The 21,027-nt window shown below is 41.0% G+C and overlaps 1 long non-coding RNA gene across 1 annotated transcript in view; it reads right to left on the bottom strand.

The window, feature by feature from the left end:
• LOC137228856 (uncharacterized) overlaps window positions 1-21,027 on the bottom strand; it is a 162,752-nt gene that overhangs the window by 139,624 nt on the left and 2,101 nt on the right. The gene's annotated exons all lie outside the window — the stretch shown is intronic.

Below are 21,027 nucleotides of genomic sequence, written 5' to 3' on the forward strand. Positions count from 1 at the left end.
GCTTAATGTTATTAAAATGTCCATACCACCCCAAATGACCTATAGATTCAATGCAATCCTTATCAAAACCCCAAAGACATTTTTAACAGAAAGAGAAAAAAACTATGTTTCATATGGAACAACAAAAAACCCCAAACAGCCAAAACAATCCTAAGCAAGAAGAACAAAGTCAGAGGCATCACACTTCCTGATTTTGAAACATATTACAAAACTAGTAGTCAAAGCAGTATGGTACTGGCATTAAGACAGACATATTGACCAACAGAATAGAATAGAGAGCCCAGAAATAGATCCATGCATATACACTCAACTGATCTTAGGGTGCCAAGAGTACACAGTGTGGAAATCATAGTCCTTCCAACAAATGGTGTTGAGAAAACTGGATAGCCATATGCAAAAGAAAGAGATTGGACTCTTTTCTTATATCTCACACAAAAATCAACTCAAATGGATTAATAAGTTAAACATAAGACCTGAACCTATAAAAATCCTAGCAGAAAATATAGGGAAAAAATTCTTGATATTGATCTTGGCAATGATTTCACAGATATGACACCAAAAGCACAGGCAACACAAACAAAAATAAACAAGTAGGACTACATCAAACTAAACAACCTTCTGCACAGCAAAGAAAACAATCAACAGAGTCTCCAAAGTATAAATCTCCAAAGTATATAATGAACCCCTACAACTCAACAGCCAAAAAACTAATAACCTGAATAAAAAATGAACTAAAGACTTAAACAGGCATTTCTCCAAAGAAGACATATAAAAGATCAACATACATATGAAAAAATGTTTAACGTCACTAATCATTGGGAAATGCAAATGAAAACCATAATATCACCTCACACCTGTCATGACAGCTATCATGAAAGACCAAAAGACAACAACTGTTGGCAAGCATGTGGAGAAAAGGGAACTCCTGTGCACTGTTGGCATATGATCCTCAAAAAATTAAAGCTAGAACTACCATATGATCCAGGAATCTCACTTCTGGGTATTTATCCAAAATAATTGAAATCAGGATCTCAAAGACACATAAGCACTCCCATGTTCACTGCAGCACTATTCACAATAGCTAAGATGTGGAAACACCCTAAATGTCCATCAACATAGAAACGGATAAATAAAATGTGGTATATACAGAGAACGGAATGCTAGTCAGCCTTACAAAAATAAGAAAATTCTGCAGTATGCATGACATAGATAAACCTTGAGGATATTATGCTAAGGGAAACAAGTCAGTTACAGAAAGATAAATCTGCATGATTCTGCTTACATGAAGTATCTAGAATTCATAGAATCGAAGAGTAAAATGGTGGTTGCCAGGCTTTGGGGGGCCCGGGTGGGTGGGAATCGGGAAGTTACTAACCAATGGGTACAAAGTTTCAGTTAAGCAAGAAGAGTCAGTTCTAGAGATCTGCTGTACAACATTACACAGTCCACAATAATGTACTGCACACTGAAAAATTCGTTCAGCGGTAGATCTCATGTGAAGTATTCTTATCACAATAAACTGAAATTTTAAAAAAGACAAGTATGCAGGAATCAGTAACTAAAAAGATTATGGAGTTAGATGCCTAGTGCAAAACTCACTGACACTCTAGAAAAAGATAAGGAAAGGCTAAAAGCAACTAACTGGCAGTTGAAAGGCCAGCATGAATAGAGCACCTCTTGGGAGACTGCTAAGAGGCTCTGAAAAGTATCTGCAGTTGCAGCTGCAGGGAAATCTAAGCACGAGGCCCAGGACTCAATCACAAGAGTAGCAGGGTTCCAGAGGTTAAACTCTCAGCCACGGTAGGTCTTAATGCCAAGATTAGAGCCTTGTTTGAGAAACAATAGGACACTGACACATGGGATGAGGATATCTGGGTTGAAAACCCCAAAACTCTTAAATCCACAAATTTTCCTAAAACTTCTGAGCCTTCAGAAGTGGCACATCCCTTTCCAAGAGCTAGTGCTCTGTTCCCCTGAAGACAATTCAAAAGCCTCTCCTCTGTGAGCAAGGATGTGCCCCAGCATATGTCCCCTCATTCGTCCTGGGTACCAGGCCTATAACTCGGGTGAAGTCACAGGATGCCCCAGCCAGCAACATGAAGGGCCAGAAAAGGGAGGAAAAGGCCTGTACCTCAAAGGAGCTGCCAGTCCCAGCCAGCGTGTACTGGCAGGACCAGCGGAGTCTGTGTGGGACTGGATCTGAGCATGTTGGGTAAAGGGGGCCTGGAACATAAGATTGGATAACAGAAAGTTTACAAATTAATTGCACTTTTCCGAGATAAAGCGTTTAACATGCTAGCAAAGACTCTAATCTGGCTCTAGGATGGCTCCTAGAAGCATGGAAAAAGTAACAGTCTGTACTAAGTGAGGAAAAATACCAGAACTACTGTGGCAGACAGTGGAAGAAGAGATTCAAGGACTCAGGGAAGTGGGCATGCAGGAGTGGACAGACTGTGTAAGGCCAGAAAACTCAGCAGATCGTCAGGTTTGATGATGGGAAAGCCTTCCTCAGTTTGTAGTAATTTGTTATGGCAGCCCCAGGAAATGAAACACTTCCTTCCACAGGTACTGATCCAAGGGCACTCCCTGTAAACAGCCTGCACACTGAGCTCCATCTCAGAGTCTGCGCTTCCCTGAGAACCCAGTCTCACTGTACCTGTGTCACAGGTGGGAGGTGCCTGGCATCACCTCAAAACACTTGGAACTAGAAGATAACTGAAATTAACTAAATCTGAACCCCAGCTGCCACCAGCTCAGCTGATAAGATCATAGAGATCAGCCCCTCAATAGTATAAGAAGGTGGAAAGCAGAGAGATCTCACAGTCTTTTTTATTTTGGCTGCCTTGGGTCTTCGTTGCTGCACGTGGGCTTTCTCCAGTTGCGGCGAGCAGGGGCTACTCTTTGTTGTGGTGCGCGGGCTTCTCACTGTGGTGGCTTCTCTTGTTGCGGAGCACAGACTCTAGGTACGCAGGCTTCAGTAGTTGTGGCATGCAGGCTCAGTACTTGTGGCTTGCGGGCTCAGTACTTGTGTCTCGCGGGCTCTAGAGCGCAGGCCCAGTAGTTGTGGCGCACCGGCTTAGGTGCTCTGCGGCATGTGGGATCTTCCCGGGCCAGGGCTCGAACCCGTGTCCCCTGCCCTGGCAGGCAGATTCTTAACCACTGCGCCACCAGGGAAGCCCTCTCACAGTCTTATAGTATACTGGTGACTTGCTTGCAAAGTCTGGCTATTGGGAGGGGACTGACTTCGTTCTCAAGCGGTCCAGATGTAAACTGAAACAAATTAAAGCTGCTATTGATCCCCCACTGAGGTTAACTCCTAGTGAGATCAAAGAAATCATCCCTTCACCTCAGCTGCCTGACAGAATCTACTTCACTGTCTACTGTTTTAAACACAATGCCTGTCATAAAATTGAAAATGTATATGACACGAAGAAGACATGAATTTTATAATCGCTTTTCTTTACCTTAGAGAGAGATTTGGGAAATAATCTCTCACTCATTTCAAGCTTACAGTTCCTTCAGTTTGTTTTTTTTTCACCCATCAGATTGACAAAAATCCAAAGGCTTGCCAAAATTAGCCAGATTGTGCAGAAACAGGCACTTTCATACACTGCTGATAAAAATGCAAAATAGTGCTATCCCCTGGAGTTGAATTTAACAATACTGAACAAACCTGCTTACACAGGTATTATTTGACCTACAGATTCATCAGGAATTTATCCCGAAGATATAGTTTTAACAACATGAAAATACATACGCAAAAATTATTCATACAGCATTATTTATAATTGTAAAATATTGTAATCTACTTAAATGTACAAATAGAAGATTGCTTTCACTGGTTCTATCTGGGATAATTTCAGCTTCAAGATAAATAAGAACGATGATTGTTGGTTGAATACACTATGATAAATATACACTCTGAAGTACTGGAAACTGGTAAAAAAAAAATAGGGAAATCTTTATAAACTGAAAGAGAGTAATTTCCAGAACATATTTTAAATAAAAAATGCAAAAGAATATACATAGTATGCTAGGGTTTTTTTTGTAAAAAAGAAGACAAAATAAGAAAACATGCACATATTTGTATAACTTTGCAAAAAGTAATACAAGACTGATAATACAAAAAGTAATAAAATTGGTTACCCACAAGGAATGGAGATGAAGGGATGGCTGAAGGGATAGGAGAAGGAGTGACACTTCCCTGAGTGTACATTTCTATACAGTTTTGACTTTTTGATTCATATTAATGTTCTACATATCCAATAAAATAAAGTTAATAAGGATGGGGAAAATCTTAAACTAAATGAAAACAGTAACAAACCTGTTTCCAGTGAATAAAGTGATCTGCCTCAGGAAGTTTCTCATTTTTTTTTATTATGGTAAAATATACATAACATACAATTGATCATTTTAACAATTTTTAAGTGTGTAGTTCTGTGGCATTAAGTACATTCATATTGCTGGGCAATCATCACCACCATCCATTTCCAGATGTCTCTTCATCTTGTAAAACTGAAACTCCAAACCCATTAAATAACAACTCCCCATTGCCACCAGTCCTGGGTTATCTACCATTCTACTTTCTGTCTCTATGACTTTGACTACTCCAGGTACTTCATATAAATGGAATCATACAATATTTGACCTTTTATGATTGGCTTGCTTTATATGGCATCATGTCCTCAAGGTTCTTCCATGTTGTAGCATGTGTCAAGATTTCCTTCCTTTTAAGGCTGTATGAATAGATCACATTTGTTTATCCATTAACGGACACCAGAGTTGCTTCTAGCTTTGACGATTATGAATAATGCTGCTATGACTGTAGGTGTACAAATATCTCTTTGAGACCTTGCTTTAATTTTTGGAGGGGTATATATCCAGAAATGGTACTGCTGTCATACGAAAGTTCTATTTTACTTTTTTCAGGAATTGCAATGTTGTTTTCCATAGTGGCTACACCATTTTATATTCCCACCAAGAGTGCACAGGTATTCCAATTTTACTACATCCTCACCAACATGTTATTTTCTGGGTTTGATACTAGCTATTCTAATGAGTATAAGGTGGTATCTCATTGTGATTTTAATTTTGATTTTCCTGATGATGAGTGATGTTGAACATCTTTTCATGTGCTTATTGGCCATTTGATTATCTCGTTTGGAGAAATGTCTATTCAAGCCCTTTGTCCGTTTTTAAATCAGGTTGTTTGGTTTTTGTTGTTGAGTTTTAGGAGTTCTTTATATGTTCTGGATATTAACCCTTTATCAGATATATGGTGAGCAAATAGTTTCTCTGATTCCATGGTTTGTCTTTTCACTCTGCTGATTGTTTCCTTTGATAAACAAAAGCATTTAATTTTGATGTAGTCCAATTTATCTCTTTTTCTTTTGTTGTCCATGTTTTTGGTGAGATATCCAACAAACCATTGCCTAATGCAATATCATGCTTTCCTTTTATGTTTTCTTCTAAGAGTGTTATAATTTTAGGCCTTACATTTAGGTCTTTAATCCATTTTGAGTTAATTTTTGTACCTTGTATAAGTAAGAGTTCAACTTCATTTATCTACATATCAATACCCAGTTTTCCCAGCACCATTTGTTAAAAAGACTGTCCTTGGGCTTCCCTGGTGGCGCAGTGGTTGAGAGTCCGCCTGCCGATGCAGGGGACACGGGTTCGTGCCCAATCCGGGGAAGATCCCACATGCCGCGGAGCAGCTGGGCCCGTGAGCCATGGCCGCTGAGCCTGCGCGTCCGGAGCCTGTGCTCCGCAACGGGAGAGGCCACAACAGTGAGAGGCCGGCGTACTGCAAAAAAAAAAAAAAAAAAAAAAGACTGTCCTTTCTTTTTGAAAGGCCTTGGCACTTTTGTTGAGAATCATTCAACCATATATGTGAAGGTTGATTTTGGGACCTCTCTATTCTATTCCATTGGTCTGTCTTTATGCCAGTACCGCAAGAAAATGTTGACGATAGTATTTTGACTTCAGTCCAAAGAAAAAAAAGGTTAACCTTGAACTCTTCTCAATAGGTTTGTTGCAGTGGTATCAGTATTATGAAACCATTTTGTGGGTATTGCAGAATTGCGCAAATGAGTGACTATAGTAAGGTTCTTGAGAGCCAGGGAAATATGTAAGATGAGAGATACAAGTATGGAATGGGGAAAAGCAAGCAAGAGCCTATGTCGGATTCTAATTAGAAGTATCCATGTAAGTTTATTATTTCAATGACACTCAGTCACTCATTTGCAACGAGCAAAGCCTGAACCCACACCTTCGTTTCTAAATACAATTCTCCACAAAAATGAACCAGGGGTTCATGGAGAAATGGCTTATTCAAAGGCTGGGGCAGAGAAAATCAAGATGAGCCTGGAATATGTTACTGTGCCAGAAAATAAGGAAGTGCTCAGAAAATGATGAGGATATATTAAAAAAAATGAAGGGGCTTTCACTGGCCAAGTCTGGGGTAATTTGAGCAGCAAGGTACATAAGAACAATAACAGAATGAATAAAATAAGAATCCATGAGTCCATATTGACAATAGATAATAAATTAGTAGATATATGGAAAGAAAGGGAAGGCTCTTGCATACAGTGGAGTTCTGATTAACAAACACAGTAGCACTGACGGAAGTAGAAAATCGCCATTTAAAAAGCATCTTGGTAAAAACAGATTTAGGCAAGAACCATTACGCATGCCAAATCGGGGGAGGGAGATTTTGGCAAGAAACAGGGTATTTACGTAGTTTCAGAGTGTCCACCTACAAGTTTCTTATTTATTAAAAATGGTTGAGAATCCGCCTGCCAATGCAGGGGACACGGGTTCGAGCCCTGGTCTGGGAGGATCCCACATGCTGCAGAGCAACTGGGCCCGTGAGCCACAATTACTGAGCCTGAGCGTCTGGAGCCTGTGCTCCGCAGAGAACAAGAGAGGCAGCGATAGTGAGAGGCCCGCGCACCGCGATGAAGAGTGGCCCCCGCTTGCCACAACTGGGGAAGGCCCTCGCACAGAAACGAAGACCCAACACAGCCATAAATAAATAAATAATTTTTTAAAAAAATTAAAAAAAAAAAAAGGAAAAATAGTAGCTATAGAATGGAGAGCCCTGACAACACAGATGACTAAACTAACTTCATAAGGGGCAAATGGACCATGTTTAAATGTAAAAGTCTGCACCTTGTGGAGGATGATCAACTTAGTATTAATCTCAGAAACATCTCAGTGTAGGTAGGAGGCAGGATAACATGGGAGGGTGAAGAAACAGCAGATGTTTAGAGGGGACCAAAGAACACGTGTCTACCGTGTTCTAGGAGCTCTTCATCTGAACTACTGAGTAGGGGATGGCCTGGCCCACTGCCCAGATCCCCGTCCAAGAAGGGCTTGCTGGGACCTCCCTGGTGGTACAGTGGTTAAGACTCTGCGCTTCTAACGCAGGGGTCGTGGGTTCGATCCCTGGTCAGGGAACTAAGATCCCAGATGCTGCGCTGTGTGGCCAAAAGAAAAAAAAAGGGGCTTGCTGTTCACCTCTGAGGGAGTGCAGTCCCCAGGCAACTTCCTGCCAGGGCCTGCAGAGTGGACTCCCCTGGCAGAAAGCTGCCTGACCCCAGTTCACACGCCTCCTAGGGCCACCGGCCTCCAGTGGCTGGTGGGCAGAGGTGTAATGGTCCAGCTCCTGTGAGCTGGATGGGGACATTCTATGGGCACTGCTCCCTACAGAGCCCAGACCTGCCTGGGAGTCCAGCTTCCTCCTCTGCCAATCCTGCTTCCTCCCCCTGCCTTTCACAGGTTCAGCGATCTCTAATCAACCTCCCCCCCAAACTCAGCCTTTGCTTCCTTAGAACCCAACCTGCAAGAGGCTCGCTCAAAAGCTACTGCTTTTTTCATTAAATTAAGAAGGAAAAGAAGGGCAAATCATGCACTTACAAAAATACATTGTTTCAAAAGAAAGCAACAGATGAGCACGGGCTGTTCCAACTAATGAAAATCTTGTTTTCAGAAATGTTTGTCAGTTATTTGGATTGGGAGATAAATTTTTCCAAAATGCATGCTGTTCTGAAGAAGGAGGTTGGTTTCTGCATCAGTTTCCTAGGCCTGCTATAAGAAAGTAACAAAAACTGGGTGGCTTAAAACAACAGAAATGTATAACCTCAGCTCTGGAGGCTGGAAGTCTGTAATCCAGGTGTCAGCGGGCCATGCTCACTCTCCAAGCTTCCGCAGTTGCTGGAGGTGCTCCTGTGGCGCAGCTGAGTAGCTCCCATCCGTGCCTCCATCATTACACGGCCCTCTGCCCTCTGCATCTGTCTTCACATGCATTCTCCTCTGTGTGTGTGTTTCCAAGTCTCTCCTTTTTTTTTAAAAAAAAATAAAGAAACCAGTTCTATTGGATTAAGGACCTGCCCTACTGCACTGTGACCTCATCTTAATTTACATCTTAATTATATCTGTAAAGATCCTATTTCCAAATGAGATTAAATTCACAGGCACCACGAGTTAGGACTTCAACGATCTCTTGTGGAGACTGTAAAGAAAAAACTCCTCCTAGGTGTTTCTTTTCTACTTGCAAAACTTCTGGCCACCAAATGCTGGGGGAGCTGCCAGGTTTCCCCACACCAAGCAATTCTGCAACACCAGCTGGGGGTCCTACAATTCAGTTCAGTCCTGACACTACCTGGAGTTAGTGTCAGATCCCATAGTTTAAGGGCTCAATCCCACCCTCCACTACAGATGCCAATGGCAAGTTCAGGTTGTCACCTGTGCTTCTTACCAACTGGCTGTAAATTGGAGGTTTGCGTGACCCCCTTCTAGGATTTAATTTACTGGAGTGGCTCATAGAACTCAGAGAAACATTTTACTTACTAGATTACTGGTTTATTATAAGGGTATAACTCAGGAATCGCCAGATGGAAGAGATGCATAGGGCAAGACATGTGTGGAGCTTCTAAGCCCCCTCCAGGCCCCATTCTCTCTGCACCACCACGTGTTTACCAACCCGGAAGCTCTCTGAATCTTACCCTTTTTGTTTTTATGGAGGCTTCATTACATAGGCATGGTTGATTCAATCATTGGCCTGTCTCCTCTCCCCAGAGGTCGGGGGTGGGAGAAGGTAGGGGGGTAGGGGGATGCAATGAGGGTGGGGCTGAAAGTTCCAACCCTCTAATCACCAGGTTGGTTCTCCCGGCAACAAGCCCCCATCGTTAGGACCTTTCTAAGAGTTACCTCATTAACATACACTCAGGTGTGATTGAAAGGGGCTTTTTTTCTTTTTTTTTAATAAATTTATTTATTTTTGGCTGTGCTGGGTCTTCGTTGCTGCACACGGACTTCCTTTAGTTGCGGCGAGTGGGCGCTACTCTTCGTTGCGGTGCACAGGCTTCTTATTGTGGTGGCTTCCCTTGTTGTGGAGCATGGACTCTAGCTGCATGGGCTTCAGTAGTTGTGGCATGTGGGTTCAGTAGTTGTGGTTCACGGGCTTTAGAGCGCAGGCTTAGTAGTTGTGGCGCACGGGCTTAGTTGCTCTGCGGCATGTGGGCTCTTCCCGGACCAGGGCTTGAACCCGTGTCCCCAGCATTGGCAGGCGGATTCTTAACCACTGTGCCACCAGGGAAGCCCAAAAGGGGCTTTCTTAAGAATAACAAAAAATACTTGTATTGCTCTAATCACTTGGGAAATTTCAAGGGTTTGGGGAGCTTTGTGCAAGAACAGGGACAAACACCAAGCATAATATTTCTTATTATAAATCACAATATCACAGGGACACAATTCAATCCATGACAGCTTCTGTCCTAGACGAGCTTACCAAAGCCTCTCTAAGCCCTATAATGCTGAACTACAGCAGAAACACAGAAAGCAATACTAATAGGAAATATTACCACCATCACCACACAACTTGCTTGATTCCTTGGAGGTGGCTCTAGGCAGCAGCCTGTTGGGGGTCTTAGAGAAGAGAGGTGAAGAGAGTGAGGTAATTTTAGATGTGAGAATGTAATAGGGAGGAACAAATCTGACTCCATATTGGATCTACTTCTCTTACTTTGAGGTTTGTATTCTATTGCTTTGGCTAGAAGTTTATTACTAAAGGGAAAGTACACATAATGGCCCATCCCCAGGAACCCTGCCTCCGTTACCTCAGTGTTAAGCTAAAATGCCTTTGTTTAACTCACAGGAAACATCCTGACCGGGCACACCTGTAAATGGCTTCCCGAAAGAAGTAATTAACACATTCCCTCTGGAGTCTGACCGGAACCAGGAAATATTTGCAACAACTTATTGTCTTTTTCACTTTACCTCCTCACCTACCCCTCTTTGTTCTATAAAAGAAACTAGCATCCAAACCTGCGCAAGATGGTTCTTTGGGACACTAGTCCGACACCTCAGTCCGCTGGCTTTCCAAATAAAGTCTCTATTCCTTGCCCAATGACTCGTGTCTTGATTTATTGGCCTGTCATACAGTGAGAAGTATGAACCTGGAGTAGGTAACAAGAACAGGTAGAAGGTTGTGTGGTCTCTGGAGAGGAAAAAGGCTATACTGCAGGGAAGTAGGCAGATGTTTGGGAGGACACAGTGCTTAGTCCAGACTTCTTGTACATAAAATCATACCAGGAACCTGGGTTGGCTTCATTAGCCAGGGGCTTTGGTTGAAGTGCAGGCTTGGAGTGGAGGAACACTGTCGTGGGGAATCTTATGGTCCAAGGTAATATACCTCTACTATGTCAGCGGCAGCCACAGTTCCAGGAGCAGTTTGGAGAGAGGTGTGTAGGGGTGGCAAAAGATGAGGTGAAGGTGGGGGAGCAGCCATGCAGCCAAAGGTAGGCACATGTGAATAGCTACATTTATGTAAAATATAAATATGGACATATTTAATCAAAAAAATAAGTTCCTTGAACCAAAAAAAATCTCGGGCCAACATATGCTAAAATTAAGCATTTGTTAAAAGGTTTTCAAGTAGATCACTGTTACAAAGCTGGGGTTTGTCCAAGCTGGAAAACTTCCCAATAAAATAATCTAGATATATAAGCAAGTAAGAGGGTGCTCTCAGTAGCCCAGACAAATGTGCTGTTTCCCACACTGTACATGGAATTTTTATAGCTTATTTGTGGATAGAAAATAGCTTAAAATATTTGCAGGGACTTGTCCCTTTCTTCAGAAAGAGTTGTGGTTAATTAGAATTTCTATTTTGTTCTCCTCCCTGACCTCTCAGTTGGCTTATAAGCTATTAAGTGATGTTCAAGCATTTTGTTTTGAGGTATAGAAGTTGTTTTGCATTGTTCTGCACAAACACATCAAACACGGTGTTGAAGTACTTTAAAGTTATTAGGCAACTGAATACATTGTTATTGTTTTCCTTAGTGGCCAATGGCTCACGTATTAAAACAAAGCTCTTGCCTCCTATGCAGTATTTTGGGATACATTAGTGATACATTATTAATAGAGTTAGAAGTTTGTATTTTTAGACTTGGTTAAATTGGGAAAAGAAAAGGGTAGTTATGCAGGCGAAATTGAATAAAAATATATGTGGGACTAAAATGTAAATAGTTGGCATAATTTGAAGAAAGTTTTCACCTGAAATGCATAAGATAATCAGTCCAAAAAATATATTTTACAGCACATCCTCCTTTCACTGCTATTTTAACATTTGTGAGACAAAAGAAAATTTTGTCTGAGTCTTTAAACAAAGAGGTAAGTGTAAGTATTAGTCATAATTTGGTTGGGACCAAAAGTCCAGTTAGGTTCAACCAAATGTATAAATGGAATGGCTCCTTAATTATCTGTACAATGACATAAAGAAGATGTAGCTAATTAGAATATACAGCATAAATTTTAACTCTTGTGAGTGTCAGCAAAGAGCTAGACACATTAAACAATGGATCTAGAAATCTACCTTCCTAAGGGTCTAAATTGGACTTACAAGATATAAATATAGGCAAGGATAAGCTTCTGTACCATTAAAACATCTGGAAAATGAGTTTTGTGATAATACAGTAGTAATTCTGGGCCTATTCCAAATTATGAAAACCTGTCATAATTATACTTCTGATTTATCAAGCAATTTGAAGTGCAATTTAGAAGGAAGGAAGGTGAATTGGAAATTACAATTAATTCAGGAATTCTGCCCTGTTCAGATGAATACCTGGGGTTGGAGTTGTGATGCTTTTTCTGAACTTTACCTGAATAATCATTAAATATAATTTAACATTTTGTAAGCAGCTTTTGGAAGGAAAGAGCTCTTTGCAGGAAAGAGTTCCCTGCAGGAGGCCCCTTTTGTCTTGACACTAACGTTAAACCAGGCATCCCCCATGTTCTACTCACCTCTGGACCAAGCACCCCTTTCAAATCTTTTGATCACACAATACCTTGCCTAACGTGTTGGTTCTTTCCATAGATCAAAGAAGTAGAAATGAAGAATAAGGAATTAACAGATGACCAGATCTCTTCTCTAGCTTCCCCTTCCGTAAGCTCCCAAACTGTGTGAATAAGATTGCATCTAGAGAAAGACCACAAGAAGTCAACAAGCCTGCACATAAGCCTGCATACATTGTGGGATGGCAACAACTCTGACCCCCATCTCAGTGATTAACTGAGACTACTTCCCTTTTTCCTTTTAAAAGCTTTCGTGGCCGAGCAGTATCTTTGGAGATGGTTTTGGGGGACACTGATTGCTGGCAGATTGCCGGCATTCTGATTAAAAGCAGTTTTCCTTTCTACCAACATTTGTCTCTCTCTCGAGTACTGCTTTCTGAGTGGTGAACAGCCAGACCTGAGTTCGGTAACAATCTAAGCTTGTCCCTGAAATTAGTGAGGATTTGGGTTACTTTTCATTAATAGTGACATCTACGTGGAACTGCAAGGGTCACATTTTTCCTTGACTGACCAAGGAGAAAAATGTATGGTCATTATGAGGAACAGGCACAAACAATCAAGGAATACTGGTGGGAGGGCCCAGTGGTGCTGGGGATGAAGGAAACACACACAAAAGCATGGATCCTACAACTTCAGAGACAGAAGGTGTCGCTGAGGGTCGCTGGTACTGTGGACTTCTGCTGTGTTCTGTGGCTCTAAGGATCTTCCTTAAAGACAGTCACAGGGAATAAACGGGCCACCTAATGGGTGGAGCTCTGGGCACCCAACATTCTCTGCATCCAGAGAGGGTCCATCTGATTAATATATTTGAGTGCTGCATAAGGTTTTGTAAAAAAAAAAAAAGACTCCACTGTATGACATAACCATGATAAAAATCATACTAGTTTTTTTTTTGAGTATAAGATGCTATTGAGGTAGGAAGCAAGATGGCGGAATAGAAGGACGTGCTCTCACTCCCTCTTGTGAGAACACCAGAATCACAACTAGCTGCTGGACAATCATCGAAAGGAAGACACTGGAACTCACCAAAAAAGATACCCCACATCCAAAGACAAAGGAGAAGCCACAATGAGATGGCAGAAGGGGCACAATCACAGTAAAATCAAATCCCATAACTGCTGGGTGGGTGATTCACAGACTGGAGAACACTTATACCACAGAAGCCCACCCACTGGAGTGAAGGTTCTGAGCCCCACGTCAGGCTTCCCAACCTGGGGGTCTGGCAATGGGAGGAGGAATTCCTAGAGAATCAGACTTTGAAGCCTAGTGGGATTTGATTGCAGGATTTCGACAGGACTGGGGGAAACAGAGACTTCACTCATGGAGGGCACACACAAAGTAGCGTGCACATTGGGACCCAGGGGAAGGAGAAATGACCCCAGGGGAGACTGAACCAGACCTACCTGCTAGTGTTGGAGGGTCTCCTGCAGAGGCGGGGGGTGGCTGTGGCTCACCGTGGGGACAAGAACCCTGGCAGCAGAAGTTCTGGGAAGTACTCCTAGGCGTCCCAGAGTCTGTCATTAGCCCCACCAAAGAGCGCAGGTAGGCTCCAGTGTTGGGTTGCCTCAGGCCAAACAATCAACAGGGAGGGAACGCAGACCCACCCATCAGCAGTCAGGCAGATTAAAGTTTTACTGAGCTCTGCCCACCAGAGCAACAGTCAGCTCTACCCACCACCAGTCCCTCCCATCAGGAAACTTACACAGGCCTCTTAGATAGCCTCATCCACCAGAGGGCACACATTAGAATCAAGAAGAACTACAATCCTGCAGCCTGTGGAACAAAAACCACTCACAGAAGGATAGACAAGATGAAAAGGCAGAGGGCTATGTACCAGATGAAGGAACAAGATAAAACCTCAGAAAAACAACTAAATGAAGTGGAGATAGGCAACCTTCCAAAAACGAATTCAGAATAATGATAGTGAAGATGATCCAGGACCTCAAAAAAAGAATGGAGGCAAAGATCAAGAAGATGCAAGAAATGTTTAACAAAGACCTAGAAGAATTAAAGAACAAACAGAGATGAACAATACAATAACGGAAATAAAATCTACACTAGAAGGAATCAATAGCAGAATAACTGAGGCAGAAGAATGGATAAGTGACCTGGAAGACAGAATGGTGGAATTCACTGCTGCGGAACAGAATAAAGAAAAAAAAATGAAAAGGAATGCAGACAGCCTAAGAGACCTCTGGGACAACATTAAACGTAACAACATACGCATTATAGGGGACCCAGAAGGAGAAGAGAGAGAGAAAGGACCAGAGAAAATATTTGAAGAGATTATAGTGGAAAACTTCCCTAACATGGGAAAGGAAATAGCCACCCAAGCCCAGGAAGTGCATAGTCCCAGGCAGGATAAACCCAAGGAGAAACACACAGAGACACATAGTAATCAAACTGACATAAATTAAAGACAAAGAAAAATTATTGAAAGCAGCAAGGGAAAAATGACTTAACATACATGAGTACTCCCATAAGGTTTACAGCTGATTTCTCAGCAGAAACTCTACAAGCCAGAAGGGAGTGGCATGATATACTTAAAGTGATGAAAGGGAAGAACCTACAACCAAGATTACTCTACCTGGCAAGGATCTCATTCAGATTTGACAAGAGAAATAAAAGCTTTACAGACAAGCAAAAGCTAAGAGAATTCAGCACCACCAAACCAGCTCTACAACAAATGCTAAAGGAACTTCTCTAAGTGGGAAACACGAGAGAAGAAAAGGACCTACAAAAACAAACCCAGAACAATTAAGAAAATGGTCATAGGAACATACATATAGATAATTACCTTAAACGTGAATGGATTAAATGCTCCAAACAAAAGACACAGGCTTGCTGAATGGATACAAAAAGAAGACCCACCTATATGCTGTCTAGAAGAGACACACTTCAGACCTAGGGACACATACAGACTGAAAGTGAGGGGATGGAAACAGATATTCCATGCAAATGGAAATCAAAAGAAAGCTGGAGTAGCTATACTCATATCAGACAAAATAGACTTTGACATAAAGAATGTTTCAAGAGACAAGGAAGGACACAACATAATGATCAAGGGATCAATCCAAGAAGAAGATAAAACAATTATAAATATATATGCACCCAACATAGGAGCACCTCAATACATAAGACAACTGCTAACAGCTATAAAAGAGGAAATCGACAGTAACACAATAATAGTAGGAGACTTTAACACCTCACTTACACCAATGGACAGATCATCCAAAATGAAAACAAATAAGGAAACACAAGCTTTAAATGACACAATAGACCAGATAGATTAAATTGATATTTATAGGACATTCCATCCAAAAACAGCAGATTACACTTTCTTCTCAAGTGCACATGGAACATTCTCCAGAATAGATCACATCTTGTGTCACAAATCAAGCCTCAGTAAATTTAGGAAAATTGAAATCACATCAAGCATCTTTTCTGACCAAAACGCTAAGAGATTAGAAATGAATTACAGGGAAAAAACCGTAAAAAACACAAACACATGGAAGCTAAACAATACGTTACTAAATAACCAAGAAATCACTGAAGAAATCAAAGAGGAAATCAAAAAATACCTAGAGACAAATGACAATGAAAACATGACGATCCAAAACCTATGGGATGCAGCAAAAGCAGTTCTAAGAGGGAAGTTTATAACTATACAAGCCTACCTCAAGAAACAAGAAAAACCTCAAATAAACAATCTAAACTTACACCTAAAGGAACTAGAGAAAGAAGAACAAACAAAACCCAAAGTTAGCAGAAGGAAAGAAATCATAAAGATCAGAGCAGAAATAAATGAAATAGAAAGAAAGAAAACAATAGCAAAGATCAATAAAACTAAAAGCTGGTTCTTTGAGAAGATAAGCAAAATTGATAAACCATTAGCCAAACTCATCAAGAAAGAGGGAGAGGACTCAAATCAATAACATTAGAAATGAAAAAGGAAAAGTTACAACAGACACCGCAGAAATACAAAGCATCCTAAGAGACTACTATAAGCAACTCTATGCCAATAAAATGGACAACCTAGAAGAAATGGACAAATTCTTAGAAAGGTATAACCTTCCAAGACTGAACCAGGAAGAAATAGAAAATATGAACAGACCAATCACAAGTAATGAAATTGAAACTGTGATTAAAAATCTTCCAACAAACCAGGACCAGATGGCTTCACAGGTGAATTCTATCAAACATTTAGAGAAGAGCTAACACAATCCTTCTCAAACTCTTTCAAAAAATTGCAGAGGAAGGAACACTCCCAAACTCATTCTATGAGGCTACCATAACCCTGATACCAAAACCAGACAAAGATACTACAAAAAAAGAAAATTACAGACCAATATCACTAATGAATATAGATGCCAAAATTCTCAACAAAATACTAGCAAACAGAATCCAACAACACATTAAAAGGATCATACACCATGATCAATTGGGATTTATCCCAGGGATGCAAGGATTCTTCAATATATGCAAATCAATCAATGTGATACACCATATTAACAAATTGAAGAATAAAAACCACATGATCATCTCAACAGATGCAGAAAAAGCTTTTGACAAAATTCAACACCCATTTATGATAAAAACTCTCCAGAAGGTGGGCATAGAGTGAACCTACCTCAACATAATAAAGGCCATATACGACAAACCCACAGCAAACATCATTCTCAATGGTGAAAAACTGAAAGCATTTCATCCAAGGTCAGGAACAAGACAAGGATGTCTACTTTCACCACTATTTTTCAACATAGTTTTGGAAGTCCTAGCCACGGCAATCAGAGAAGAAAAAGAAATAAAAGGACCACAAATTTGAAAAGAAGAAGTAAAACTGTCACTGTTTGCAGATGACATGATACTATACATAGAGAATCCTAAAAATGCCACCAGAAAACTACTGGAGCTAATGAATGAATTTGGTAAAGTTGCAGGATACAAAATTAATGCACAGAAATCTCTTGCATTCCTATACACTAATGATGAAAAAATCTGAAAGAGAAATTAAGGAAACACTCCCACTTACCACTGCCACAAAAAGAATGAAATACCTAGGAATAAACCTACTTAGGGAGACAAAAGACCTGTATGCAGAAAACTATAGGACAGTGATGAAAGAAACTAAAGATGATACCAACAGATGGAGAGATATACCATGTTCTTGGATTGGAAGAATAAATATTGTGAAAATGACTCTACTACCTAAAGCAATCTACAGTTTCAATGCAATCCCTATCAAATTACCAATGGCATTTTTTACAGAACTAGAACAAATAATCTTAAAATTTGTATGGAGAGGGCTTCCCTGGTGGCGCAGTGGTTGAGAGTCCGCCTGCCGATGCAGGGGACATGGGTTCGTGACCCGGTCCGGGAGGGTCCCACATGCCGCGGAGCGGCTGGGCCCATGAGCCATGGCCGCTGAGCCTACGCGTCCGGAGCCTGTGCTCTGCAGTAGGGGAGGCCACAGCAGTGAGAGGCCCGTGTACAGCAAAAAAACAAAAACAACAACAACAACAAAATAAAATTTGTATGGAGACACAAAAGACCCCGAATAGCCAAAGCAGTCTTGAGGGGAAAAAGCGAAGCTGGAGGAATCAGAGTCCCTGACTTCAGACTATACTACCAAAGCTACAGTAATCAAGATAATATGGTACTTGCACAAAAACAGAAATATAGATCAATGGAACAGGATAGAAAGCCCAGAGATAAACCCATGCACCAATGGTCAACTAATCTATGACAAAGGAGGCAAGGATATAAAATGGAGAAAAGACAGTCTCTTGAATAAGTGGTGCTGGGAAAACTGGACAGCTACATGTAAAAGAATGAAATTAGAACACTCCCTAACACCATACACAAAAATAAACTCAAAATGGATTCAAGACCTAAATGCAAGACCAGACACTATAAAACTCTTAGAGGAAAACATAGGAAGAACACTCTTTACATAAATCAGAGCAAGATCTTTTTCGATCCACCTCCTAGAGTAATGGAAATAAAAACAAAAATAAACAAACGGGACCTAATGAAACTTAAAAGCTTTTGCACAGCAAAGGAAACCATAAACAAGATGAAAAGACAACCCTCAGAATGGGAGAAAATATTTGCAAACGAATCAACAGACAAAGGATTAATCTCCAAAATATATAAACAGCTCATGCAGCTCAATATTAAAGAAATAAACAACCTAATCCAAAAATGTCCAGACCTAAATAGACATTTCTCCAAAGAAGACATACAGATGGCCAAGAAGCACATGAAAAGCTGCTCAAAATCACTAATCATTAGAGAAATGCAAATCAAAACTACAATGAGGTATCACCTCACACCAGTCTTCAGAATAGCCACCACCAAAAAATCTAGAAACAAATGCTGGAGAGGGTGTGGAGAAAAGGAAACCCTCTTGCACTGTTGGTGGGAATGTAAATTGATACAGCCACTATGGAGAACAGTATGGAGGTTCCTTAAGAAACTAAAAATAGAATTATCATATGATCCAGCAATCCCACTACTGGGATATACCCAGAGATAACCATATTTCAAAAAGACACATTCACCTCAATGTTCATTGCAGCACTATTTACAATAGCCAGGTCATGGAAGCAACTGAAATGCCCATCGACAGATGAATGGATAAAGATGTGGTACATACGTACAATTGAATATTACTCAGCTATGAAAAGGAACGAAATTGAGTCATTTGTTGAGACGTGGATGGATCTAGAGACTGTCATACAGAGTGAAGTAAGTCAGAAAGAGAAAAACAAATATTGTATATTAATGCATGTATGTGGAACCTAGAAAAATGGTACAGATGAACCAGTTTACAGGGCAGAAATTGAGACACAGATGTAGAGAACAAACGTATGGACACCAAGGGGGGAAAGTCACGGGGGGTGGGGATGGTGGTGTGATGAATTGGACGATTGGGATTGACATGTACACACTGATGTGTATAAAATTGATGACTAATAAGAACCTGCTGTATAAAAAAATAAATGAAATAAAATTCAAAAGAAAATCATACTAAGTGAAGTAAGTCAGACAAAGACAAATATCATGTGATGCCACTTATATGTGGAATCTAAAACAATGATATAAATGAACTTATTTACAAGAAAGAAACAGACTCAGAGACATAGAAAATAAACTTATGGTTACCAAATGGGGAGGGAGGGATAAATTAGGAGCTTGGGATTAACAAATACAAACTACCACATATAAATAGGTAAACAACAAGGACCTACTGCATAGCATGGGGAACTATACTCAATATCTTACAATAACCTATAATGGAAAAAAATCTGAAAAAGAATATATATATATGTATAACTGAATCACTTCACTGTTCACCTGAAACTAACACAGCACTGTAAATCAACTATGCTTCAATTTAAAAAAATTATCCTAAGAAAAAAATCATTGTAGTAGTTGGGCTCCCCTTCCCCCCACCCATGTTCCAGTAGCATTACTGAAGAATTATGAGAAGAAATAGCTAAGAATGCATCCTCATGAGTTAGTCTCATTCATTCCTGCATTCGGCGCAGTTGTTAAGAATCCACCTGTCAATGCAGGGGACACGGGTTTGAGCCCTGGTCCAGGAAGATCCCACATGTCGCGGCACAACTAAGCCCATGCCCCACAACTACTGAGGCTGTGCTCTGGAGCCCATGAGCCACAACTACTGAGCCCACAAGCCACAACTACTGAAGCCTGCACGCCTAGAGCCCGTGCTCCACAACAAGAGAAGCCACCGCAATGAGGAGCCCGCGCACCGCAACGAAGAGTAGCCCCCAGTCACCGGAACTAGAAGAAATCCCGCGTGCAGCAATGAAGACCCAATGCAGCCAAAAAATAAAAAAAATAAAAAAAAATATATATATATTTTTTTACAGGGCCCCTACTAAGTACCAGCTAAAGCGCTTCATCAATATTCCAGAGTGGCTAGAATGAGCCACATGGCAACCCAAAAATACTGGTTGATTTGTTAACAGTTTGCACACAATTTTTTAATATGCTCAGCATGTATTCCAAATGGAATTATCAAGAAATGACAAGCTTCCCTTTCCACCCACGCTACAGATCTAGATTTGGGCATCCGAATGATAAGAAAAGCGAACCATTTGCAATTTTATTTCAAAAGATATTCACTGTGTTCCAAAAACTGGTGGGGGAGTAATCGCCAGGAGAGACAAAGGCTGGGACAGTGGGATCTGATGGCTCGGGCCCTAAGTAAGCAGAGAAAAAGTAAACCCACTGCTTGGGACCCTGTCCCTTGCTTGTCAGAGAAAGGGCAGTGGTGACTGTAATGAGGGCTGTAGCCAGGCCCAGAGGGAGCAGAGGGGGCTCTGGGGCACAGAGTATAAGAGTAACCATGGACTGATATGCTCCAGAACATTCTGGTATATTCCAACATTCTGAGGCTTGTATCCTCATGGCCAAGATCCCAAGGCAGAGCTAAGGTTCAGAAGCCCCCGACTCAAAATTCGTGGCTTCTGAGTAGTCTGTTCTACTGAATGCTGACCAAGAGAAGAAACAAGTTTTTCTTACTTTGCTCTGAAGTAAACTCCTGTTTAGTTGAGATGTTGGAAAGAAGGTGACCAACTCTTGCAGGTTCCCCAGGACTTTCCTGGTTTTAGCACTGTAAGTCCTGTGTCCTGGAAACGC

The sequence above is a fragment of the Pseudorca crassidens genome, chromosome 8 (genome assembly GCF_039906515.1).
Source record: "Pseudorca crassidens isolate mPseCra1 chromosome 8, mPseCra1.hap1, whole genome shotgun sequence".
Lineage (NCBI taxonomy): Eukaryota > Metazoa > Chordata > Mammalia > Artiodactyla > Delphinidae > Pseudorca > Pseudorca crassidens.